Raw genomic sequence first — 27,678 nt, 5'->3', positions numbered from 1 at the left:
TTAACATTTCTTGTAGCTCTGGTTTCTTGGTGACAAACTCCTTTAATTTTTGCTTGTCTGGGAAATTTTTGATCTCTCCTTCCATTTTGAATGATAACCTTGCTGGGTGGAGTATTCTGGGCTGCAAGATTTTCCTTTTAGCACTTTAAATATATCATGCCATTCTCTTCTAGCCTGTAAGATTTCTGCTGAGAAGTCAGCTGATAGCCTTATGGGGTTTCCTTTGTATGTAACTTGACTTTCTCTTGCGGCTTTTAGGATTCTCTCTTTATCTTTAATTCTGGACATTTTGATTATGATGTGTCTTGGTGTGGGCCTCTTTGGGTTTATCTTGTTTGGGGCTCTCTGTGCTTCCTGTACCTGGATGTCTGTTTCCTTCCTTAGGTTAGGAGAATTTTCATCTATTATTTCTTGAAATAGATTCTCTGCCCCTTTGTCTTGGTCTTCTCCTTCCGGGACACTTATAACACGGATGGTAGTGCGCTTGATGTTGTCCCAGAGGTCCCTTAGACTGTCCTCACTCCGTTTAATTCTTTTCTCTTTTACCTGTTCACCTTGAGTAATTTCTTCTAGTCTTTCATCCAGCTCACAGACCCGTTCTTCTGTATCCTCTATTCGGCTTTTGAGTACCTCTAGTGAATTTTTCATTTCCAGTATTGTATTCTTCATTTATGATTGGTTCTTTTTTTTATCTTCCATTTCTTTGTTGACATTCTCACTGAGTTCATCTATTCTTTTCCCCAGATCAGTGAGCATCCTTAACACTCTTAGTTTGAACTCTCTGTCAGGTAGGTTGCTCATTTCTGTCTCACTTAGTTCCTTTTCTGGGGTTTTGTCCTGTTCCCTTACTTGGAGTGTATTCTTTTGCCTCCTCATTTTGCCTCTTTCCCTGGGCTTGTGTCTACGTATTAGGTAGGTCAGCTACATCTCCTGCTCTTGGATAGGTGACCTTATGTAAGTGATGCCTTAGGAGGCCTGCCATGTGCTTCCCTCAGTTCTCAATTTTCCAGGGGTGACCCCTATGTGGGCTACGTGTGTCCTTCTGTTATGGCCTGTTTGCTCTCCCTGTAGGCGCCCAGGGAGGCCCAGTTATGCTCCTAGCCAGCTGTTGTAATGCTCAGCTGCTTGTAGTTGTTGTGGGCCCGTCAGTCTCTTTATCAGGTGTGGGGAGCCCCAGCATAGTTGGCTGCAAGTTCTAATACCACATTTGTGTTGCAGTATTTCTTTTAAGTGAGTAGGCCCCCAGCATGGCAGGTTGTTAGGCTCAGGGCCTTACAATTGCTATAAGCCTCCAGCCTTTAGGTCTCTTGTCAGTTCTCTGAGGATTACAGCTGTGTGGGGCTGGCCTCAGGCATGTGAGTACCCAATTGTTTCAGGCTTTGGAAGGTGGGGCAAACCCCCTATGTGGGTCTTTGAGAAGCACAAGTCTTCTGCAGCTGACAAGCCCTGCCACCCACAGGCCCACACACCAGTCAACACAGTCCTGCCCCGTGTGCGTGCCCCGACCTCTTGAAGCAGACCTAGTCTCTTCACGGCGGGAACCCTACACACTCCACCACTGCCCCACACTTTCCACTCACTCCTTGTGCACGCCCTGCCCCACTGAAGTCCAGCTCAGTGCCAGGCTGCAGAGAATCCAGTCACCAATCTATGCAGGCCCACAAGTTGCCTGAGGGCTTGTTGTTGGGTCGGGCCCGTCACTAGGGTGGGCTGCCTGCCCTGGCTGAGCTGGATTAAATCGGTGCTCTAGTGAGTGGGGCAGACCCTGGGCTAGCAGGCCTCAGGGAGAACTCCAATGGCGTCTGTGTCAGCACACCCACCCCAGGCCACAACAATGGCCGCCGCCAATGTCCCAGTCCCTGGAGAGGTCTCACCTCTCACCGAGATGCACACATGGCCTATTAGGTGAGTCTCTTTTCACCACAGCACTGTGCACCTTTCTTTCTGGTGATTTTAGATTGCTTTCTGAAACGGGTGAGTTTGTGCGTGGGCCCTTTAAGAGCTCGTTTTAATGTCTTTGTGAACCAGCTTTTCTGGGGGTACTCCCTATGTTTTAGTAGCAGGCAAAGTCAGATATTATGCCACTTGTCTCGATTGTGCTGGGTCCACAAAATGCCCACAGTAGGGGCGCTCCCCGGCTCGGGGCACGCGCCTCCAGGGAGGGCTGTATTCCTGTGAGCTGCTCCCGGGTGACCGAGAGGCGCTGGCGGCTTGTGAAGACGGCATTTTTCCTCTCCAAAAGGGAGTTTCTGCCTCTTCTACCTCAGTTAGGATTGTCCATTGTTGCAGGAGTTCCTCTTATCCAGTTTTCAGTTCTCTCTCAGGGGTAATTTTTCCACGAGTAGTTGTAAATTGGCTGTGTCCACGGGAGGAGGTGAGTTCAGAGTCTGCCTACGCCGCCATCTTGACTCCTGTCCTCTGGACTAACTATAATCTAATCCCCAGGTCAAATAGCAGCCAGAGTGAGCTTGTTAATCACAAATCAGATCATAATATTCTGCTCAAAAGCCTCCCATATTAACCCATTTCATTAGAGTAAAAATCAAAATCCCTCCACAGCCTACAAGGCCCTGTCTTTTACCTTATTTCCTATGACTCTCTGGATCCCCTCTTCACTCCATGTATACAGGCCTCCTCACTGCTCCTGGAACACACCAGACGTGCTCCCACTTCAGGGCCTGTGTCCTGGCCTTTCTTTCTTCAGTTATCCACATGGCTCACTCCCTCTCCTCTTTCAAGTCTTTGAGCAAATGTCACCTTCTTTATGAAGTCCTTCTTGCTATATCATTTAAAGTCGCAACTCATTCCCTAGCACCCGTGCTCCTTATTATCTTCCTTTTAGTCCCCAAGGCACCGTCCCAGCCTCTGATGTAGGAGATCATTCCCTCATTTAATGGGTTTATTGTTAATTGCCTGCTCTTCCTGCTAGAATGCAATCTCCAAGTTTCAGGCGTTTTTGCCTGTTCTTTTCACTGAAATATTTCCATCACCTTATACAATGCCAAACATGCATAGATACTCATAAAATATTTGTTGAATTAATGAATAAAAAATTGAAAGATACTAACTAAATATGTGATGGAGAAGAAGGTGGAGATAAAACCACATGTTTCCATGCTCAAGGCTTTGAGGAACTGTATATTCAGTTATATTCTTCAGTACATTCTTCACTTATTCTTTCCCAGAGAAGAGCCTGGAAATTTGATTCTTAACACCCACATTATAATTCTCAAGAGAAAACAGTTAACTAAATGATAGCCAGGACCTAGAGCTGCTGAGTTTCTTGCCTGGGATTCTGAGTGGGAGGAGATGCTTACCTTGTCTCATCAAAGACAACTCAAACCTGAATCATTATGGTTTAATTCAAAACATCAAGCCTTTTCCCTCCTTCCCTTTTTCCCCCCAAATTATGGAATATACTTGTTTCAGCTGTGAGAACAGAAAAGGCATAGCAGGAAGGAGAGGGAGGAGAGGGAAGAAAGAAAGAAGGGAGTGACACAATTCCACTTTTCTCAAAGACACCAGTTCACCTGGGATTACAATCCACACATCTCTGCTCCCACTTCCTCCCTTTGAGTCAATAAAAAAGCTACAAAAATGTCAATCCAGCCTCAGCTAAACTCACTTTCTAGTGATTGACTCAACATTTTTTTAAAAAGGTATATTACCTCTTCATAATGAAATACACTTAGTCCTCTGCAGATTTTCAGTAAGGTACAATTCATAATTTCAAAACATAATAGATTTTGACATCATTATGATACAGGTGTCAAAAAAAAAAACTAAGACTACCTCCCCACAAAGCATTTTAGGACCATGATTCAAGCAATCAAAACTATGTATTTCTTTTTTATCATCAAAGAGTGTTATTCATTCTTGTTTTGTGTCTGCATTATCATTTGTGTCTGCAAGTTGCTGTAGGGACAAATGTACTATGCCTTTCAGAACCTTGTGGAATGGACCAGCTACCTCATTCAGTTGATTGTAGTTTAATGGTGTGAAGATTACAGTAAGATTTCTGAGACTCTCTTAGCTTCTCTTGATTCCAGGTCCATGTTCAGCCACACCATGTAAGAGCAGTCTTGCCTTCAAGGTTATAAGAAGAAATATTCAGGATCCCTAAGATGGCTTATCATCTAATATTTTCCAACCTCCAAGCTTTGCTCACCTGTTTAGAATGCCCTTACCTCCACCCCACCCCAAACTCTGCCTGACTTACCCATTAGAACCAGCTCAAATATATCTTCTCCATGAGGGTGTCCTTGACGCTTTGTATAGAAGTGTGCCTGTGTGAATGTTGCAACTCCCTCTAAATTTAAAGTCAGAGATTACAAACTCAAATCCATTCAGTGTCCAAGTAAGTACTGTAAATGGGTGCAAAGCTGACATCTAGCTATGTTCCTGTTCAGGATTTGACGTCAGTGTATCCTGGTCTTCCCATTTTTCAAAAGAAGACAGAGATCTGTATTTTATGTGAAATCTGATTTTTTTGCCAGAAAATATTAGATTTTACCATATGAAAGTTACTTTTATAGATCAAAAGTCAAATAATAATTTCATATGGTGTAGTATACAGAGTAATAGCCCCCAAGATATCCCTGGGACCTGTAGATACTACCTTATATGGAAAAGGGGTCTTTGCAAATGTGATTAAGTTAAGGATCTTGAGATGAGGGGTTAATCTGCAATTTAGGGCCCTAAATGCCATCACAAGGGAGGAGAGGGAGATTTCACACAGAAGAGGAGAAGGCAATGTGAGCACTGAGATTAGAGTGACGTAACCACAAGTCGAGGAATGCTGGCAGCCACCAGAAGCAGGGACATTCAAGGAGCAAATCTTCCTCTAGAGCCTCTGGAGGGAGCACCGTCCTGCTGACATCTTGATTTCAGCCCAGTAAAACTGATTTTGGACTTCTGGCCGCCAGACTATAAGAGAATAAATGTGTGCTGTTTTAAGCCACCAAGTTTGTGGCAATTTGTTACAGCGGCCACAGGAAACTAATACATATGGGTTAACTCAGTACAATATGGGTTAATACACATGGGTAAATTAGTATATATATACACACACACACATAAGTACATGTGTGTGCATATACATACATATATATGTGTACGTATATACACATATTTGTGTGTTTATGTGTGTGCATGTTAAAAGCAACATGCGGGTCAAATAAAGCACATATGCGAGGTAGATCTGTCCCTCAGACAACTAATTTTGGAGTGGCTTAAACTCTGTCTTATTTTAAACTCTTTTTTTGTGTGTGTATGTGAGGAAGTTTGTCTCTGAGCTAACATCTGTTGCCAATCTTCCTTTTTTTTGCTTGAGGAAAATTGTCCCTGAGCTAACATTTATGCCAGTCTTCCTCTATTTTGTATGTGGGACACCGCCACAGCATGGCCACTGACGAGTGGTGTGGATCCACGCCTGGAATCTGAACCTGCGAACCCCGGGCCACTGAAGCAGAGTGCGTGCACTTAACAGCTACGCCACCAGGCCAGGCCCTCTGTCTGTTTCTTATTTATCTTTCTGTTACCTGTGGTGTCTGGCACTGTGATCTATGCCTTCATCAAACATTTTTTTGAATCACTGAGCATGGAAAATAAAGGATTTTTCCAATACACTGCTTAAGCCTCTGTATTTTCCAAAATCGCCATGCAGCGGTTTAACAACTCCAAGTTTCTTTTACCTTGGATGTAACTCATTGAGAGAAGAATGACTTCAAATATTGTCTTTAGATTCAATTCATTAAATGCTGGGATACTATGAGATACCCAGTCAGGATAAATTGTAAGTAAAAGCAAAGGAGTAAAATGTGTCCAAAACCTATTAATTGAACAGGGTCAGTATGTAGGTCCACAGGTTTTGGCTGCTTCCTTTGCTAAAGCACTTTGGATCTGGAACTGGGCTCTGGCACTAGCGTTGGGGAGTTTCAGCTCTATGGTCTCAGCTCTTAGATTTCCATAGGTTCCACGTTTATATCTCTAAAATAAATTCTTTTCTTGGGCTGGCTTGAGTGTGTTGTTGCTGCTTGCACCCAGAATTAGTTCAGTGGCCTCTTCAGGAGTCAGCTCAGCGATTCTCCTTCTACCCTGGACTACAACAGTGCTACCCAAAGTGCCAGCTCCATTGAGACAAGCAGCTGGCATCAGAGTGTGAATCAATGCACTGCTTCCTGGTGAATTTCAGTTGAACCAAAAAGCATGCTTAATAATGTAATGGATTTACATTCCCTCACAAGTTCTTTGTCTTGTTAACAGCAACCAACAGTGTGAGGACTGGCAGGCCGTCCAGACACCTGACTTGAAGTGGCACTGGCCTAGAGCTTCCCCCCGGGGAGAGGGAATTCTAAGGGTGTGAATTCTCCCTCTCCCTTGCTTCCTCACAGAAGGCAGAAACAGAACAGAAAGGGAGAGGAAAGTTTTTGCATCAGAATGATGCTGCTAGTATGGAGAAACTATACCATTTTCTTTTTAATCATAAGGGAATAATTTTTGTTCTCTTAACCATGAGTTTTGCTCTTTGATGTCAGATCTTGTGCTAAGTCCAATTTGCATGGAATGGTTCTCTAGGAAACTATCTAATCACTCTTAGGACTGGCCTGTTTCTAACACACAACTGCCTTGGTCCCTGAAGTGAATCACATGCACTTATTTGGTACATTTACCAGAGGAAAACTTTAAAAAATAATTGAAAATCAAATTAATAAGATTTTAAACAGAAACATGACACAGCTTTGCTGTGCTCCTTTTCCCTGGGATTGGGAAGGAGATATGCCTTGGAGTAGTTTTAAAATTGGGACATTTCTTTAAGGTAAAAAGAAGGAGGCTTCAGTCTACTTGGCAAGTCTGCTGAAGTCTTTCACAACAGTGTGCTGTCAGGCACCTCAAGGCATCTGCTAGAGACAGGAGGACATTTTTTGGTCCAAATGAAACCAAGGATGGAAATAGCATTGAGTTAATTAAAAAGTATTTAGTTGAGACCTTCCAGGGTTCACAACAATGTACTGAGCATATACAAGTGAAAGAAGAGATTAAATTCATTACAGGGATTAGAAATCAGGAGAAAAAATACATACCAGAAAAGAAAACCTAAACCACCAAATGAGACAGAAACTATATAAATGCCAAAAATATATTTTCTTCAAACCCTGAAAATAGACCTGCCGACTTCTCTAGGAAACATGCATTTTAAACTGTTGGAAAACATAACAGCAAACCTAAAAGTAATAAGGAGGCATGTGCTAGAAATGAAAGCATTCTAATCACAAGCATTTTTGTGTTATTATTAAACAAACCTGTGCTTCCAAATGTTTCATTTAAGTCTCCGTTTTCTTAATTAAAACTAAGTATGTACCATGAAGTAGGCCAAAGGGGAACGTCCCAATTCTGAATACACATCCGAAAAGAGTGGATCCCCGTGTATTCCTCGTCAGTTCTGATTCATGCCGCATCGGGATTCTCTTGCTTCTAGCTTACCTATGTACATTTTTTTTACATGGTATCTGCCTTCCTCATAGGACAATAGGTGATGAGCCTCAAAGATAAAATATCCATTCACTTATTCATTTAATAAGCTTTTACAGAGGACTCATTTATGCCACATGATATGTCAGATGCTGCAGATACCTTAGTGAACAGATGAAGCAGGTCCTCGCTCCTGTGGAGCTGATATTGTGGTGCAATGCTGCAACGTGCCAAATGGACAATGACATGCCATTATAAGGATGGCTGCTCTGGGCATTTCCGACCCTTGATTGCATTGTGATTGGGGACCACCTGGTTCAGATTTATCTCTGTGACATTACCTATGGTGTCATTTACTATGATTGTATTTTTATTTTCACACATAATGTAATCATTCACAATGAGGCTGACCAGCCAGCCAGCATGGAGGAGAGGATCCTGGAGGGGCAAAGAAGTTCTGCCCACTCTGTGCTCAAAGTGTTCTATCAAGAACCTGGCCATCTTCTATACTCATTCCCTTGTTTGTAATTTGTTTTCCCTCCCTTTTTTTCCTCTTTTTTTTTTTCACATCTATATGACTTTATCCTTGGCGTTCTGAAATTTCACAATAATGTTACTGAATTTGAATCTTTTTTCATTCACTGGGCTGGGTTGGGCCTTTCTGTTTTTGTTTTTGTTTTATTTTGTGAGGAAGATCAGCCCTGAGCTAACACCCATGCCAATCCTCCTCTTTTTGCTGAGGAAGACCGGCTCTGAGCTAACATCTATTGCCAATCCTCCTCCCTTTTTCTCCCTAAAGCCCCAGTAGATTGTTGTATGTCATAGTTGCACATCCTTCTAGTTGCTGTATGTGGGATGCCGCCTCAGCATGGCCGGAGAAGAGGTGCATTGGTGTGCACCCGGGATCCAAACCCGGGCCACCAGTAGCAGAGTGCGTGCACTTAACCACTAAGCCATGGGTCCGGCCCCCGGGCCTTTCTAACAAGGAGATGTGTGTTTTTGATGTCATCGAAATTTTCTGGTATGATTTATTTAATAAATACCTCCCCTCTGTTTTTTTTTTGTTTTCTTTCTGCAATTCCTGATATCTGATGTTAGAATTTTCTGGTCTGATTCTCCGATTTTTAAATTTTTCTCTCATATGTTTTTGTCACTGGCTTTGGATTTATCTTCTTGAAAACTGTCCAGACTTTATATTTCAAGACTTTCACTAAATTTTTAAATCAATATAATTTAATTTCAGGAATCATCTTGTTCTTTGTTCCATTCTGCCAATATCCTGTCTTGTTTTATTAGCAAATATGAGGGCAAGCCAATTTGTAGGAACAAATAGACGATGGGCCAGGATTAAGGTGAAGTGAGGGAGGTGAGGCACTCTCTCCCAGTGCACAATTTAAGGTAATACCAAAAAATTCAGCATTCAAGATAAATAATATTCCTAACATAATTTTTTTTTTTTTGTGAGGAAGATCAGCCCTGAGCTAACATCCGTGCTAATCCTCCTCTTTTTGCTGAGGAAGACCAGCTCTGAGCTAACATCTATTGCCAATCCTCCTCCTTTTTTTCCCCGGAGCCCCAGTAGATAGTTGTATGTCATAGTTGCACATCTTTCTAGTTGCTGTATGTGGGACGCGGCCTCAGCATGGCTGGAGATGCAGTGCTTCGGCGCGCTCCGGGGGTTCCGAACCTGAGTTGCCAGTAGCGGAGCGCACACACTTAACTGCTAAGCCACAGGGCCGGCCCCCTAACATAATATTTTTAAAAATCAAAATTAGTGTAAAAAAATCCATGAATGACAAAATATGAAATTTTTAAATAAAGATAGCACCAGTAACAGTAATGTACCAAGCCCTATTGCAGCCAAAGGCAAAAGGAAACACAGGTAATACTGATCCTATCTTAATTTAAATTTTTGATATTTCTGTTCATGTATTTTTGCATTAATTTTGTGTTTTTAAATATTGCATTAAAATACTATTTAACATAAGTACTGACTTTTTCAGCATCTTTTAAAATTTAGGGCTCAAGACAAAGGCCTCACTTGACTCATTTGCTTTACCCTAGTCCCAGCCCTGAAGAGATACAAATATATAATGATTCAACAATAGAAGTTTCCCTTTCACATACCAGTTGAACTGGAATATAACTCAGCCCTAAAAAGGAATGCATCCCAGTACATGAATGAACTTTGATAGCATTATGCTAAATGAAAGAAACCAGACATAAAGGCCACATATTATGATTCCATTTATATAAAATATCTAGAATAAACAAGTCCATCCAGAAACAGAAAGTAGATTAGTGGTTGCCTGGGACTAAAGGGAGAAGGAATGGAGAGTGACTACTTAATGGGTACAAAGTTTCCTTCGGGAGTGATTAAAAGGTGCTGAAACTAGATAGTGGTGATGGTTACACAACATTGTGAATGTACTAAATGTCACTAACAGTAAATTTTATGTTATCTGTATTTTGTCACAACAAAAAAAATTAGAGAGGGTAAAGGGAACTAAATGGAAGTAAGGTTTCTATACTTCACTTGAAGTGGTTAGATACCAGTAGGCTACAACGTACATGTGTATATTTTAGCACCTAGAGCAACCACTAAGAAAACTATACAAAATAACATACTCAAAAATAGTATAAATAATCTTCAGTAGAAAGAAAATTTTAAAATGAATATTTCAGTATAAAGAAATGTTCAAATAACCCATAGGAATGTAAAAAAAGAGAAAGAGAGGAACGAAAAATAGAGGAAACAAACATTAAAATGGCAAAATGAAGCCCTATCAAAAATTGCTTTAAATATAAATGGCCTAAATACATCAATTAAAAGACAGAGCTTGACAGAATGGATAAAAACAACATGATCCAACAATATGTCTTGTATAAGAAACTCACTTCAAATACTAGGTAGGCTTAAAATAAAAGGATAGAAAAGGATATGCCATGAAAACATTAATGTTAAAAAAGCAGGAGTAGTAATATTAATATCAGATAAAATAGACCTCAAAGCAAAGAAAGTACTGGAGAAGGAGGGATGTTACATAATGAAAAAAGGAGCAATCCAGCAAGAAGACAAAGATCATAATGTTGAGCACACACAAAAAAAACACAGAACTTCAAAATACATGAAGTAAAAACTGATAGAGCAGAAAAAGGAATAGAAAAATCTAAAATTATACTTAGGGATTTCATTCCACTTTCAGCAATTGATAAAACCACTACACAAAATAAGCAGGATTATTAAAGAACTGAATACCAGAATCGACATGACATAATCGACATATATGGAACATACCACTCAACAACAGCAGAATAACATTTTTTCAAGCTCCCATAGAAAATTCACCAAGATAGATCATATCCTTGGCCATTTAAACACACAAAAATTAAAACCTCAATATAAAATTGAAATGAGAAAGTATATTCTCTGAACACAAAGGAATCAAAATAGAAATCAATGACAGAAAAGCAACAGGAAAACTCCAAACACTTAGAAATTAAACAACAGACTTCTAAAGAATCCATGGGTTAAACAGAAAGTCTCGAAAGAAATTAAAAAAAAAAAATAGAACTAAATGAAAATGAAAATACAGCATATGAAAATATGTGGGATGAAGCTACAGCAGTGCTAAAAGGGAAATATATAGCATTAACCAGTTATATTAGAAAGGAGAAAATGTTTCAAGTTAATAAACTAAATTTCTACCTCAAAAAATTAGAAAAAGAAAATAAATAACCCCCATGTAAGCAGAAAAAATAATAAAGAGTGGAAGTCAGTAAAATTGAGAACTGGAAAACAATAGAGAAAAATCAAAGAAATAAATAGCCAGTTCTTCAAAAAAAATTAATAAAATTAATATACTTCCAGCAAGGCTGGTTAATATAAAAACAAAAAAGACACAAATTATCAGTTTCAGGATTGAAACAGGAGATACTTCAGGTCCTGCAGCCACTAAAAGGATAGTAAGCAAATACAATGAACAACTTTATACTCATAAAGCCGACAATTGAAAAAAAATGGACCAATTCTTTGCAAACCACAAATGAGTAAAACTCAGACAAGATAAAATAGATTAACTGAATATTCCTATAGCCATTTTAAAAAGACATCACCAGGCCTGTATCATTTCAATGGAGAATTCTACCAAATATTTAGAGAAGAATTAACACTAATTTTCCAAAATCTCTTTCAGAAAATAGAAGAGAAGGGAACACTTCCCACCCATTTTGTTAGGCTAGTATTACCCTGATACCAAAAACAGATAAAGATAGTGCAAAAGAGAGAGAAAGAGAGAACTACAGCCCAATATCTCTGATAAACTTAGAAAAATCCTCAACAACATATGACTAAATTGAATCCAGCAATGTATAAAAAAATTACACACCATGACCAACTGTGACTTCTTCCACATATGCAAGGCTTTTTCCACATTCAAAAATCAATCAGTGTAATCCATCATATCAGCGAGTTAAAGGAAAAAATCATATTAATTGATGCAGAAAAAGCATTTAACAAAATCCAACACCCATTCATAATAAAATCTCTCAACAAACTAGGAATAGAAGTGAACTTTCTCAACTTGATAAAGAACTTCTTCCCAAAACCTACAGCTAATATACTGAATACTTTCTCTCTAAGATTGGGAACAATGCAAAGATAGTCATTCTCACCGGTTTTGTTCAACATAATATTGGAAGTTCTATCCACTTCCATAAGACAAGGAAAAGAAATAAAAGGCATACAGATAAGAAAGAAAAGAATAAAACTATATTTAGAGATGACATGATTGCTTACATTGAAAAGAATAAATCTAAAAAATTAAAAACAAATCCTCCTAGATCTAATAATTGAGTACAGTAAGTCAAAGGATACAAGATCAACACACAAAAATCAATGGTATTTCTATAAACTAAAAATGAACAAGTGGGGGGCTGGCCCCGTGGCTTAGCGGTTAAGTGCACATGCTCTGCTACTGGCGGCCCAGGTTCGGATCCCAGGCGCGCACTGACGCACCACTTGTCCGGCCACACCGAGGCAGCGTCCCACATACAGCAACTAGAAGGTTGTGCGACTATGACATACAACTATCTACTGGGGCTTTGGGGAGACAAAGGGGAAAAAAAGGAGGAGGATTGGCAATAGATGTTAGCTCAGGGCTGGTCTTTCTCAGCGAAAAGAGGAGTATTGGCATGGATGTTAGCTCAGGGCTGATCTTCCTCACACACACAAAAAAATGAACAAGTGGAAACTAAAATCAAAAACATAATATTATTTTGATATGCATCTAACAAAACCTATACAGGCGCTATGTGCTAAAAATTCCAAAATGCTATTAAAAATAATCAAAGAAGACCTAAATAATTGGAAAGACATACCAGGAAGACTCGACATGCTAAAGATGTCAATTCTCCCCGAACTGGTCTATAGGTTTAACACAATTCCTATCAAAATCCCAGCAAGGTTTTTGTAGACATAGATGGGCTTTTCTAAAATTTATATCCAAAGGCATAGGCCCTAAAATAGCTAAAATATTTTTGAAAAAGAAGAGATTGGGAAGAATCACTCTTTTCCATCTTAAGGCTTACTGTATACCTATAGTAATAAGGTGATTCTGGTTCTGGCAGAGGTATAGATCACATAGATCAACGGAACAGAGAAAATAATCCAGATATAAACCCACACGAATATGCTCAAATTGGTTTTTGACAGAAGCAATTCAATAGAGAAGGGATAGCCATTTCAACAAGTTGTTCTGGAGAAATTTGATATCAACAAGTAAAAAAAGACATCAACCTAAACCTCACACATTATAGAAAAAATTACCCCAAAATATTATTATGAACTTAAATGTAAAATGTAAATCTATAAAACTTTTAGAAAAAATAAAATAAGAGAAAATCTTCAGGATTTAGCATTAGGCAAAGAGTTTTTAGACTTAAAACTAAAAGCATGATCCATAGAAGGAAAAACTGATCAATTGAACCTCATCAAAATTAAAAGCTTTCACTCTGCCAAAGGTTGCATTAAGAGAATGAAAAGATAAATTACACACTTGGAGAAAATATTTGCAAATCATATATCCAACAAAGCAATTTTAAAAGGACTTGTGACTAGAACTTATAAAGAACACTCAAACTCAACAAACAATCCAAATAGAAAACAAGCAAAAGACACAAGCAGACATTTAACCTAAGAGAACATACAGATGGCAAATAATCACATGAAAAGATACTCAAAATAATTAGCCATTAGGGAATTGAAAATTAAAATAACAAGGAGATATCATCACACACCTATCAGAACAGCTAAAACGAAAACAGATAACACCAAATGCTGATGAGGATGCAGAGACACTGGATCACTGATACACTGCTGGTAGGAATGTAAATGGTACAGACATTCCAGAAAATAATTTGGCAATTTTTTTTAAACTAAAAATTGACTTAACATATAACTCATCAGTTATATTCTTGGGCATTTATCCCAGATAAATAAAAATGCATATTCATGCAAAAACTTCTACGTAAATGTTCATAGCAACTTTATTCATAATAGCCAAAAATGCAAAACTACCTGAATGTTCAATTTGTGAATGGTTAAGCAAAGGGGTACATTAATACCATGAAATAGGAGTCAGCAACAAAAAAAATAAACTATTGATATACTCAACAATTTGTTTAAGCCTCAAGGTGAGTGATAACAGCCAGTTTTAAATTTACATAATATATAATTTTATTTATAACACTCTTGAAACAAAATTATAGAGAGGAAGAATAGATTAATTAGCTAGCAGGGGTAAAAATGGGGGCATGGGGGGTTATAAAGAGGTAGCACAAGGAGGCCTTGTGGTGATTGCACAATTCTTTATCTTGATTGTGGTGGTACATATACAGAACTACACGTGATAAAATTAGGTAAAACTGTACTCACACTCACACTGAGTGATATAAAATTGGGGAAACCTGAGCAAGCTCTGTGGCTTGTACCAATGTCAATTTCCTGGCTTCATTTTGTACCACACTCATGAAAGATGTTGTCATTGGAGGAGGCTGGTGAATGGTTCCCTGGATCTCCCTGTACATTTCTGAGTAACTTCCTATGAATCTACGTATTTCAAATTAAAATAAATAAATAAATAAATAAATAAGTAAATGGACAGGCAATGTAAAACCAATCGTTACAACACTACCCTCACTGAGATAAAGTTGTCACAATATTAATACCTGAGAAGGTGGAATTCAAGTCACAAAATTAAGACAAAGAAGAGCACTTCATTATACTAAAATGGGCATTTCACAACGCTGCTATAACAACTAAGAGTGTTTATCCTCTGAATAAAAACAACATTTATTAATTTTAAAAAAAGTCAAAAGACACCAAGAGAAAAAAAACACACGTGTAGTTTGAGACTTTAATTCACCTTTCCCAGTCAATAAAGATCAAGGACAAAAAATAAGTGAACATACAAAAGAACTAAATAACACAATTAGGTTGTTACATTTCAAATTCTGTAATCTGAAATTAGAGATAAAACTTGTTTCCTAGTGCCCATAGTACAGTCTTAGAAATTGACCATGAAAATTGAAACCATAGAGAAAATATCAATATATTCCAAAATGTTAAATAGTACTGATAATAATGTCTGATGATAATGCAATAAAACTAAAAATTAACATCAAGATCATAAAACAAACTTTTTTTTCTCCTGGAAATCACAAAAAGGGAATAGCAACCAAAATGTCTTATAATTCAAACATTATTTATCAGAATAATTAGATACAGCTAAATCTGCTGAAAGTTCATAGTCTTAAATAATAACATCAGTAAACGAGAATGAAATCATTTGACTCAAATTTTTGAAAAGAAACAAAAAATGTAAACCAAAAGAAAATAGAAGAATTAATAAAGGTAAAAGAAATAGTACCTTGAAAACAAAAAAATTATAAATTAATACAATTTTTGAAAGCCAGTACTTTGAAAAACCAATAAAACAGGTAAATCACAAGATAATCTAAATAAGGGAAAAAAGGTACAAATACACAAAATAAGAAAGAGGAAATAGCCATATAAACTGGGAAATTAAAGAAAATCCTAAGAGAAAACTTTGCTCAACTCTATGTAATATATAAAACCTGGGTAAATGGACTATTTTTAGTAAAATACTTTTAACAAAATTGACAATATTAGACAAATACAAATTGACAATATTGGAATCATTCTTATTGATAGAAGTCAGGAATAAGACAAGAATCTCCTCTGTGTTGCAGTGGATTATTCCTCTTTTCATGCATCAGTCACAATGTAAATGTTTACGTCCTTCCATAGAGGTGAAATCTATTTATTTACCCTTTAAATCTATGCTGACTTGTGACTTGCTTTGGCCAATAAGAATGTGATATATGTGGTATTATGCCGGTTCCCAGCCTAAGCCCTCAAGAGATGCCTCTACTCTCTTCAATCCCTTGCCATCCAAAAACAGAAACCCAGAGTAGCCTACTGGAGGAAAAGAGATCGCAAAAAGGATATTAGAGTTACCTAAACTTTCTTAGATGAGCTATCTTAGACTATCTGATAGCCAGTCAACCCACAGCTAACTACAGATGCACAAGGGAGCCCTGATGAGACCACAAGAACAGCCCAGCCAGCTTATAGACTGGTGAGCATGCATAAACGCTACTCTTTTAAGACACTAAATTTGGGGGAATTTGTTCTGTAGTAGTAGTATAGCAATAAATAACTGTCATACCCACTGGTACCAATTGTGCCTATCACTGTTTAGCAGTACTAGCCAATGTAATTAGACAAGAGAAAGAAATTGGAAGGAGGAAGGAAACTATAAATATTTTCAGAAGTAAAGATTGTATATCTGGATAACACAATATTATCAACTAACAATAATAATAAATAATAAAAATAATTCAGTAAACTAATGGGACACAAAATTATTATACAGAAATCAATGGATTTCAAATATATAAACTATGACCGGTTATAGTTAAAACCAAAGGAAAAACACAATTTACAAAAAAGCAACAAAAAAGATAAAATATGTAGTGATAAACTCAATGGGAAATGTGGAAGATGTTTAAGGAAACTTTAAAACATTCTTAAGGGACAAAAGGAGATTGAAAAAATTGAGATATTCTTAGGAAGAAAGATACATCATAAAGATGTCAATCCTCCCAGGTTAGTGTATAAATTGAATGCATTCTCAACTAAAATCCAATGATTGTGGTTTTTGTTTATTTTGCTTTAGGACTAGACAGGCCAATTCTAAAGTTGATATACAAAAATAAATAAGAATAGCCTGGAAAATTCTAAAAATAAAAAGACATGAGAGTGAGCTTAACCTATCAGGTACTATTAAAAGTTGTTCTAAAGTCTCAGTAATTAGAACAGAGTGGTACTGATGAATCGAGAATGGAACAAAATTTTAAAAAATCCAGAAATACACTCTAATATATAGGTGACTTCAATATATAATTAAGGTGACCTCTCAAATCAGTATGGAAAAAATGGTCTATTCAGTAAATGGAGTAGAGACAATTTATCTGGGAAAAATTAATTCGATTCCATACCCCATATGATAACCCAGAATGAATTCTAAATGTATCAAAAATGAAATGGAATAAATGCTTTGTCTTCTAGAGCTCAGTAGGATTAGGGACTACTGACAACAATACGGAGGAATCTCAGACAGGCCTTGTTGAGAGGAAGAGGCCAGATCTGTAAGAGCAAGTACTGTGTTCCATTCATTCCAAGCTCAAGAACAGGCACGTTAATCTACGGCGTTATCACGCCAGATGGAGATTACCCAAAGGGAGGGCATGGTGACTGAAACGGGCATGCAGGGTCTTCCGGGGCACTGTTTCTTGATACATGTGTGTTAGTTACATGTGTGTTCACTTTGAAAATTTCCTATGCACTTGTGTCTTGTGCACTTTTCTATACATATGTCAAATTTGAATAAAAAGGTTTTAAAACTACACTGAGATCATTTTTTTCACCTATCAGATTGGTGCTGATCCAAAGCGTTAGAGAGCATGCATTGTCAGGCTACAGGGAAACAGGGACTCTCATACATTACTGGTCACAGAGTAAATTGTGGCAACCCCTAAGAAAGATGATTTGGCATAGTAATTCTGCTTCCAGGAATTTATCCTAAGGATATTCTTGCACACATGTGAAATGCTATGTACAAGGTGATTCGTTGCAGCATGAGACATACCAGCAAAAGATTGAAAACAACCTGAATTTTTCTCAGCAGGAATCGAGTAAATAAATTTTGGCTCATCGATGTATTGGAACACTATGCAGTTGTGAAGGAAAAATAAGGAAGCTATTCTTTATTGATAATAAAGTCCTTCAAGATATATTTTAAGTGAAAACAACAAGATACTAAAATACACACAGCATGTTCCCATCTACATTAAAAAGTGGCATGGGGGGGCCGGCCAGTGGCGCAAGCGGTTAAGTGTGCGAGCTTTGCTTTGGCGGCCCGGGGTTCGCGGGTTCAGATCCCGGGCGCGCAGAAACACACTGCTTGTCAAGCCATGCTGTTGCGGCGTCCCATATAAAGTAGAGGAAGATGGGCACGGATGTTAGCTCAGGGTCAATCTTCCTCAAGAAAAAAGGGGAGGATTGGCACCAGATGTTAGCTCAGGGCTAGTCCTCCTCACAAAAAAAATTGGCATGGATAAATAACATACATCTAGATTAAGTTATATAAGCATAAAATCCTCCTGAAGGATAAACAAGAAACTAATAATAATTGTCACCTGGCTGGGAGAAAAGGATGGGAACTGAGCAGATGGGAGGTCTTTATATATTGTTGTACCTTTTGTATACTTTTGATGCTTGAAACATGTGAATGATTTATCTATTCCAATAAACAAGTTTTAAAAAACTGAAATGGAAAAAAAATTCAGATCACATATCTAAGTTGCCTCGGAGCTGGTACTCATATCTGGATCTTTGTGATGCCATGTTTGAATGAGTCTCGTCAGATAGCCGGGGCAGTGAGGCTGAAACTGGTTAGGGACAGGCTGAAGGGCATGCCGGGGGAAGGAGAAGGAGGTGAACGGAGAGGTGAAGGGGTTGCTGCTATCTTTGAAAGTCTTTGATGTGAGGACTGTCTTAGCTTTCCAAGCGGGTATCAATAGACAAGGACACCTGTTGCCTGTTAGGAGGGGAGTGCCTCACCTTCGCCCCTGGGCCACTGCAGATGTCCATGAAACTGGCTCTCCCAGCTACGAGCAAGCTACCTAAGGCCCTTCTCACTTCACAGCTGGGCTTTTAACCTGGAAGCTATTGACAATCACGACTTCTCTGTCTTTTCCCTTCTCACTTACCGTAATAATTCACAGCCCAGCACAGCACAAACTACTCTCCAGCAGACCACAGAAAGAGTAGCCTGCTCAGCACATCACTGTCACAAGCCCCAGTACACATCTTCTGGGCTGCTTTTCCATTCCTGTGATTCTGGGATTCACAGATTCACAGCCGGGTCCTTCTATAAAACTGCAGGCCTCTTGGTTCATAATTAAGAAGGAAAATCTGAATGAAACCTATATCCCTACATTCAACTATATCTTTGATTCTCATTCTCTATTGTGTGGACAGTTTCCTTTTTGCAATTAAAGAAGTCCCATCTCACCCTCACATGGCTTTGATGGGACTAATTCCCTCATACGTCCCTTGGAATCTTACCATTCACAGTGTGGCCTGTGGATAAGCAGAATCAGCATCACCTGGGAGCTGCTGGAACTGCAGAGTCTTGGGCCCCACCCCAGACCTAGTGAATTAGAAAATGCATTTTAACAGGTGATTTGCATGTGTGTTACAGATTGAGAAGTATGCCCTAAGGAGACATTTTGTATGCTTAAGGATACCATTGGGGAAGAAAGCAAGGTGGCAGCAGGAAGGGAAGCCTGTGCATGTATCTATTTCTGTGACATATTCTTTACCTCTCAAAACCATGTGCCACAAAAGGATGCCTTGATGTGCTTAGAACAAAAGGTGAGCAGGCCGTGGGAAATCATCCACCAGTAGTCCATATGGTGTTCCGGAGAAAGATGACTCTGAGCCCATCCAAGGGAGACTGGCAGGAATTCAGCCCGTGAAAGCTGTGGACCAAATGGAGATGGGAGTTGCCCATGAGGGCACAGCTGGAAGAAAATGTTTCCTTTAAAAAAGAAATTTCTAGATATCGAGGTAAATCCACAGGAGATGGAGGTTCTGGGTTGCATAATGCTGTACCAACAGAAATGACAAATTAGAAAAACATTCAGCAATCTCCCCTAACAATCTCCTGCAGGAAGGAGAAGTTGATGGGCGTTTCTAGGAATAAAACGCTATTGGTCTGAACCGTATTCTGGGTGTTTGAGAGGAGTCATGGAGAGCCTGACCCAGGAACCTCCATCAGAGTATTAAAGTGCAGTAATGGAAGGAAACAGGAGATGCTCTCTGATGATGTTAGTGGTTGAAAGAATGAGCGAGGAAATCTTAGTGATTAAGATGCAGTATGTCATATCCCTTTCCTACGTACGTGTTGAGAAAGGAAGAGGTGAACTATACCAGGCTGAAAACATTTTTTGTGTACTTAAAAAATACATGTATATCCATTGTAAAAAATTTGGAACAATGACTCAAGGAAAATAAAATTTATCCATAATCTCATTACCCAGATTATATTTCAGTATATACCTATTTAGTCCTTTTATTTTTATTTTTCTCATTGCAATCTTTTTTTTGTAATTGCATAACATAGGGACGCAAACATGCAAAAGTTCAAACTAAATAGGATAAAAAATGAAAATCCTTCTTCACTCTCTTTCTCCACCCCCAATCGCCAGCCCACTCTCCTAACCGGGGAGAGCTATAAAGAATTCCTTTCTCTCTGTATTTGTATTCTTATACATACACACATACAAACATATTGTCTGTGATAGTTTGTTCACTACATATGTGGACTCGTACTCTTTTCATATTCTTCGGCATCTTGCTTTCATTCTTTTAACCATGTGTTTTGAAGAGTGTTTCCATGCTGGCACAGAGAGAGCTATCACACATGTTAAACTGCTGCGTGGTATGCCATTGTATGGATACATCACTGTTTATTGAATCATTTCCTACTGATGGGCAGTTTAATTATCCCCCATTTCAATATTATAATTAACATGGCTGTGACATGCATACGCACGACTCTGTGCAGATGTGCCAATATTTATGTAGGATAAATCCCTCAAAGAGGAATTCCTAGTACAGTCTCTGCATTTAAATTTTTGATAAATATTTGCAACTTGCTCTCCAGTCTAGGACAATGTATAATCCTATCAACAGTATTCATTTCCCACACTTGTTCCTACTTTTCCTAAAATTTTGCCAATCTGGTGAGCCAAAGATGCTATTTTATTGATTACATAATTTCCTTGTCCTCCATTATGAATGAGGTTGCCCAGAATTTTCTGACATATGTGGTCATTTTCAGTTCTATGAATTGCTTGTTTGATCCAACGCCATTTTTCTAATGAGTTGTTTGTCTTTTTTGTATGGATTTGTAGCAGCTCTTTATATATTATAAATGATCTTGTCCAGGTGTTTTACCCTAATATAAAATGTTTCTGCAACCAAAACATAGTAGAACTTAATGGAATCACAGCCCAGTGGAGGTTGGAAGGGACCAAACTTGAAAGGCTATTTCATCCACTGGAGCTCAGTCAAGTAAATGAGTGCCACATGAGGGTATGGAAGCCTTCAGCCATCTCTAATGCAAAAAGGCATTAGGCTTGGCCACAAGAATTCGTTCTCACGACAGTCATTGATATTCCTGCAATTAGCTTGTCAGTTGGCTTCTGGGCACAGCTTTTCTTTAGAGAAGATCAAATTCTTCCTGTGCAGCACCCACATTCCACGCTATGGTGTGTGTTAGAGACAGGAAGACAGGGCCTTTCTAAGAAAAATATTATTTGTTTGTCTTTACTCTATCTCCTTTTTCCAAGAGGATTCAAGACAATTTATAGAAATGTTTTAAGTAAAATAGAATTTAGAAAGAGATAAGGGAAACGAAATAAGGGCAACTCGAGCATTCTGAGCTAAGCGCCCATAGGATCTGCACGACTGCTGGGAGCTGACTGCAGATTTAGTGTAGGTGTCGTCCAGCTAAAGCGGAGGGAAACATGGTCAGAGCAAGACTCACATTATTTCTACAATAAAAAGATACCAGGTCCTCAAGGAAAGCCGATTTTTTCCTAGCACTGAAGCCTCATGAAGGAAATACTAGGTGACAGGGAGTGTTCTATCTTTAGAGTAAATTCCTTAGACAGTTTTATAGTTTTATTTTCCCTCAGCACCAGATAAAGTTGAAACAACAGAAAAGTTGGGTAAAGCATTTTTTTGTGTGAAGAATATTTTTTAAAATTTGAAAAACAAAATAATGTTCGAAATTTTTCACAATAAAATGTTAACAACAATAAGCAACAGGCCAAATTGCTTTTAGCAAATAGGTGCAAACTGACATGCCTCACTTACAGCAGACCATACACTTGAGAGCAGGAATCTGTAAAATGGATGATTTAAGGAGAAAGGACATAATTTACAAAAATACTCATCATAGGATTACTTTCAATGATATTTTCTGCAAACACATTTAGAATTTGAGTCTGTTTTCAAACATAGTTGTGCAACTCTCTGGCACACTTCTACTATTTAGATAGAGGCACACATGCAAAGAAGATCCATTGGTACCAGTGGGCAATGAGATTCACAAGTTACCGCAGGCTGTGATTTATCAAAGGAAGCTTGCTAGTGGAGAAAGAAATGGAGATACAGCTTCCTGTTCTAATGATGCTGGGCATGCAGGGAGGGGATTGAGCTGATTAGTCAGTTCCCAACACACAAGTTAGTGGGCCATAGTGTGAAGGGCTGAACTTCCGCAAGTTGATAAGGGGCAGTGGATGAGGGAGTGGCACTGTCTTCTTTCTCCTCTTCCACCCGTGGGCCCAGTAGTGAGTTTCTCTCATTCATCAGGCAGGCCTGGAACTACTAAATACAATGAGATGCCTAGGGTACAGGGCTGGGGTCAGCTCAGTGCCAGGAACTGAGGGGGGCTTTCCTGGCACCATAAGGGTAAGATCAAAAACTTGGGTGGGGGCTTTGATGGGGTATAGGCAAGTCGGGCCCCATGTTTTGCTTTATCTCAAGGTAATGAAGGCTTAATTCAGTGGTTCTCAAAGGGGGGTCCCCAGATCAGTAGCAGTAGTATCTCCCAGGAACACACGAGAAATGCAAATTCTCAGGCCCCACCTCAGACCTACAGCAGAAACTCTGAGGGTGGGGCCCAGTAATCTGTATTTTAACCAGGCTTCCAGGTGATTCTGATGCATGCTCAAATTTGAGAAACATAGATCTAATTTATAGAAGGAAAAGTTGCTTTCCTGTGACCCAATCCACCTCACTCAAGTTTTTACCAGCATGGGGATGAGCTAAAAATAGTGTTACTTTGTCTTGTATTTGTAGTTCATCACCCTGCGGTTGCATCTGCTTCTCAGGCCTCTTCCATGGAAGAGTGAGTGCTCTAGAAGCATGACTTGGGGAACTGTGTCCCTTCAGCCATAATAGTATCTAATAGGACCCTGATCGTACCCTAGTTTTCCACAAAATTAGTAATTTATCGGTCTCTAAAACAGTCAAGCTGGAGTATTTATAGCCTAAAGAAGCTAGCCGCAGCATAGCTCTAAAAAAATCCACAGTTTGCATCAGTAATGGTGTAAAGACTCATATGTTGCTAGGAAGAAAGAAAAGGGCAGAGAACTTCTCAGACTGAGATATTCGATTTATGCAAGCTTGTGGAATATAGAAATCCAGTCTGCCTGTTAAGCTGGAAATAGCAGCGTAGCTCCCACCTAGCAAGGTTGAAGGAAGCATTTCAATTCGCACTTCACCTGTGAGGAGGAAGCGGGAGCGCACGCTTTACCAGGGGGCTGGAATTGGTGCTTGATCTGGAGAATGCTGTAGCCGTTTTTATCATAATCCAGCGGATCAAGCACGCTTTGTCTTTGATGTCTTTGATGTCTGGCTCCAGACAAATCTGCAATGTTAAAGCAGATGCCACAGAAAGCAGCTACGAAAATCTCCCATCTTAGTGCTCCCACCAACTGAGAAAGAACGCCAGGCTGCAGAAGCATTCTCATAGCTGAAGAGAAAGTGAGTGGTGGATTGAGTCAGGAAGTCACAAGAAAATTCAGGCTCGTGATTTATTTATTTCTATCATGCAGTTGCCAGTGCTATTAAAATAATGTCAAAGCCATAATGATGAATTTAATGAGATATTGATGGTGGATCTGACAATGGGTTAGTGCTAAAGTAGTGAAACGTCAGGGGAGAGTGCATTATGTGCTCCCTCCCATCGTTAAAGTGACTCCAGGCGAACCGAGAAGCAGCACGGAGACTGCCATCAGACGCACTAAATGGCTACTCTTCAACTAAAAGCTCTTCTGCTCTTATCTTGGGATGATGGATCAGGACTGAAACTTCTGAATCTAAGGGAAAAAAGAGAGAGCACCCCAACAGATCGAAACTAGATCAAGCACCTTACCTCCACTGTGCACACATCTTTAACAAAGCCAGGCTAGTTATGAAAATGTGAGACATGCAAACCACGCAGATATTTCATGAAGGGCAATCAAAGCCCCAAATTTACTTAATTCCTAACTAAACCTCCAAGTGGAATGGTTTCTTCATTTTATTACCAGGTTTTGTTCAATGCAGCCAACATCTAATTACGTTTTTAAAAGTCACTTTTGGGATCCGAGTTGCCTGTAAATACAGGGCCACTCTTAGGGACTTCTTTAAAATATAGTCCCATTATTTTTCATTCCTTTGCCCTGAGCTATGAGAAAAAACAAATTTAAGTTTAAAAGTTATCTCAAAACACAGCTCATTTCAGATTGCCTTTGAACTTTGCATTTTGAGGATTCTCAAAGTAGATTTGGTGTGCTGGCTTTCTGTATTCATAAAATTAAGTGAGTAACTGTCAAGTCTCTGTTTGCTTCATGCTGTGTACACAGGAAAAGTGTAACGACATGAGAAAGGAGAAATGAGAGAGAAAGGAGAGAGGGAGAGTAAAGAGAGAAAAGGGATAAAAACAGAGAGGTAAAGAGAGAAGAAAGAAAAGAAACGGAAGAAGGTAAGGAGAGAAGAAAGGCAGAATGATAGACTGATTTATATAACTATTTTAAAAGGATAGTAGGAGTCTGAATGTTCCATAATTTATTGTCCCATTGACCAAACCCACCAATTACTCAACTTTTAGCTTATTTTGACTGTGAAGTCAAAGAGAATGAAGTACATTCGTTTCTGAGTTTAGAACCTAAATCTGGAATTTAGGATCATGCCACAGCTCATATGGAATCAAAAGTGACCTGTGCTGGGCCATGTATTTCCAAAGTTAGCTGGTAATGTCAGGGGCGTGTCAAGCATGCCCACGAAGACACAGAGCTTTTCATTGGTTGCATCACTATACTTGAAAGGAGATTGAAATAAAAGCAATATTGTTAAAACTTTTGAATTATGATGAAGGGTTTGCACTTGGCAGAGTACTGTTGATTTTCACAATTCAAAGTAATTATCTTCTGTATAGTAGAATTAGCTAATACTGAACGATTGTCCTAGAAGAAATAGAGAGTTAAGTTCCTGCAAGCCTATGGTCACAACATTCTTATCAACTAATCAATACATGATCTTGTTTTATGTGTTTCTATTTAAAGACACCTTATTTTATACATATATTGATGATTCAGTAACATTGGGTTCATGGCCAACAGCAATATAACTCATGCCTGAATGAAGCTTATCTAACACGTGTACTTTCTCCAGAAGGCACATCACAGTCTTGCACTTGGGAACACCAGACAACACTGCAGCACTATATTTAAACAGTAAAAGCACCAACAAGAAGCACAAAAATGCAAAAAACTGCAAAAAGGACGCTCGTTTACGGTATGAGACCTGAAACAAGAAAGCGATGGGAACTTGTTCTAACTGGGCTAGGAACGTGCGTGTTGGGTGACTCAAATTTTTCGCTGCTCTGCGCATGTCTGCAAATGACAGCACAAGTGCCAGGAATATTTATTTTGGAGTTACAAATAAATGTTAGCAAGTAGGCGAATTCACAAATATGGAATCTGCAAATAATGAGGATAAGCTGTATTTGGTTTTTCCTTCAATCCCTTGGCTATATGACTCTGATAAATCTACGTGTTCTTCAGTTTCTTTGACTATATAAAGAGAAAATTATTCTTGTCCCTTCTAGATATCTAGAACTGTGTTTCAGTTCTTGCCTTCTTTTTCTTAAGTAAAATAAAATAAAGTAAAATGTGGAGGAGACTGAATCATTGAAAATTTAAAAGAAATGGAAAGCAACAAAACTTGAAAGACAACTAGATTGGAAATTGAATTGGTGAATTACAATGCCCTCACAAACTTTACCTCACTTAATCCTCATGACCACCATTGCACTGAATATTTGTACTGAATATTTATGAGGACTCCAAGAGATTGAGATGTATCCATGGCCAGACAGCTAACAAGTCATAGGACCAAGAGTTCCACCTAGGTCTTTAGATTACTAATTCCATCCACCTTCCATGAATAGAATTAAAAGAAGAGGTATGGCCATTTATCTTTTGTGTGTGTGTGTGTGAGGAAGCCCTGTGCTAACATCTGCCAATCCTCCCCTTTTTTTGCTGAGGAAGACTGGCCCTGGGCTAACATCCATGCCCATCTTCCTCCACTTTATATGGGACGCTGCCACAACGTTGCTTGCCAAATGGTGCATCAGTGCGCGCCAGGGATCCAAACCGGCGAAGCCCAGGCCACCACAGTGGAGTGCACGCACTTAACCACTTGCGCCACTGGGCTGGCCCTGCTATGGCCATTTATGAAGCTTTGATTAAAATGTGCAAAATGATAATATTTCTTATACTACTTTCAAAGCCCATACAAGCTGTTTCCCACAACCTTTGAGTGATAAAATATCAACCCCATAGGGATACGTTAAAGTCATTCTCACAAGACAAGAGTGAGAGGAAGTGGAGAGTCATTGAGGAGAATGTAAGGCAATGCATTTGGGGAGAAATGCTTCTAACACTGGTTATAAGATGGATTGCCCTGGTTTGTCAGGAACAACTTAGGAAAAGGCTCCTGAAATAATTGTAAACTGTATTCTGACAATATCATACCCCAAGTGTGGGGTGATAAATGGTGAGTGAGACACCCTAGGAACCAATTTCTCTGACTAAAGAAGGCAGCTGAGACGTGCCAGTGGATCCTGCCCAGTGAAAGTTGGGCTGAGTTTGCTACATCTGATTTTTCCAAGAAAAGTTGGAAATTCTTGCTTTTATGTGAAATCTCGATGGCAGAGACAGTTGGTGCTCACCCCAAATCCATGAGCATCCCTATACTTCCCAGCCTCCACTGACGTCCGGTTAGAGTCATGTGACCAGTTCTGTCCAATGGTCTGTGAATAGACATGAGTGAGATATAAATCACTGGTCCCTTTATAAGTGTCTTTCTCTCTCTCCTGTCTCTCTTTCTCTGCCTTCTCTCTTTCTCTCTCTCTCTGTCTCCTGTCTTCTCTCTTTCTCTCTCTCTCCCTGTCTGTCTCTGTCTATCCTGTCTCCAGGAGTATGACTTGGTCGTACCTCAGATTCCTTTTATCCTTGGTCAGTTCCCTCCAGGATGTCCCTGGTGCCTTTATTAGAGGTATAAAACTTTCTTTCTTCAGAAATTCAGATTGGCCACTAGGATAAATGGCAAAGACTAAGAGTTGTAACCCAATATCCAGTCTTGCCTTCTCCTATGCTTCTTTGGTGCTAGACTTTAGTCATCCACATAGACATTCAGAATAAAGGCTAATTTTCAAGCTATGCTTATTGCTCTGTGTGGCTCTATGATTAAGTTTTGGTCAATTGTACATTGCCATTTGGGAGTGTGCCCTGTCTTGCCCCATTTTTCTTCATTCTGCCAGTTGGAAGCAGACATTGTGAAGAACCACATTGGACCACATGGATGAGAAGGGGCTGTAGTATATACCTGACACTATGGAGCTGCCACATCAGTGTTGGGTTGCTTTTGTTTGGACTGAGAAAAACTTAGCTTCTAATTTGTATAAGCTATTCTTATCTTGGGTCTTTGTTACAGCAGTC

Source organism: Diceros bicornis, chromosome 22, assembly GCF_020826845.1.
Source record: "Diceros bicornis minor isolate mBicDic1 chromosome 22, mDicBic1.mat.cur, whole genome shotgun sequence".
Taxonomy (NCBI): Eukaryota; Metazoa; Chordata; class Mammalia; order Perissodactyla; family Rhinocerotidae; genus Diceros; species Diceros bicornis.
Note: the sequence above shows the minus strand (reverse complement) of the source record.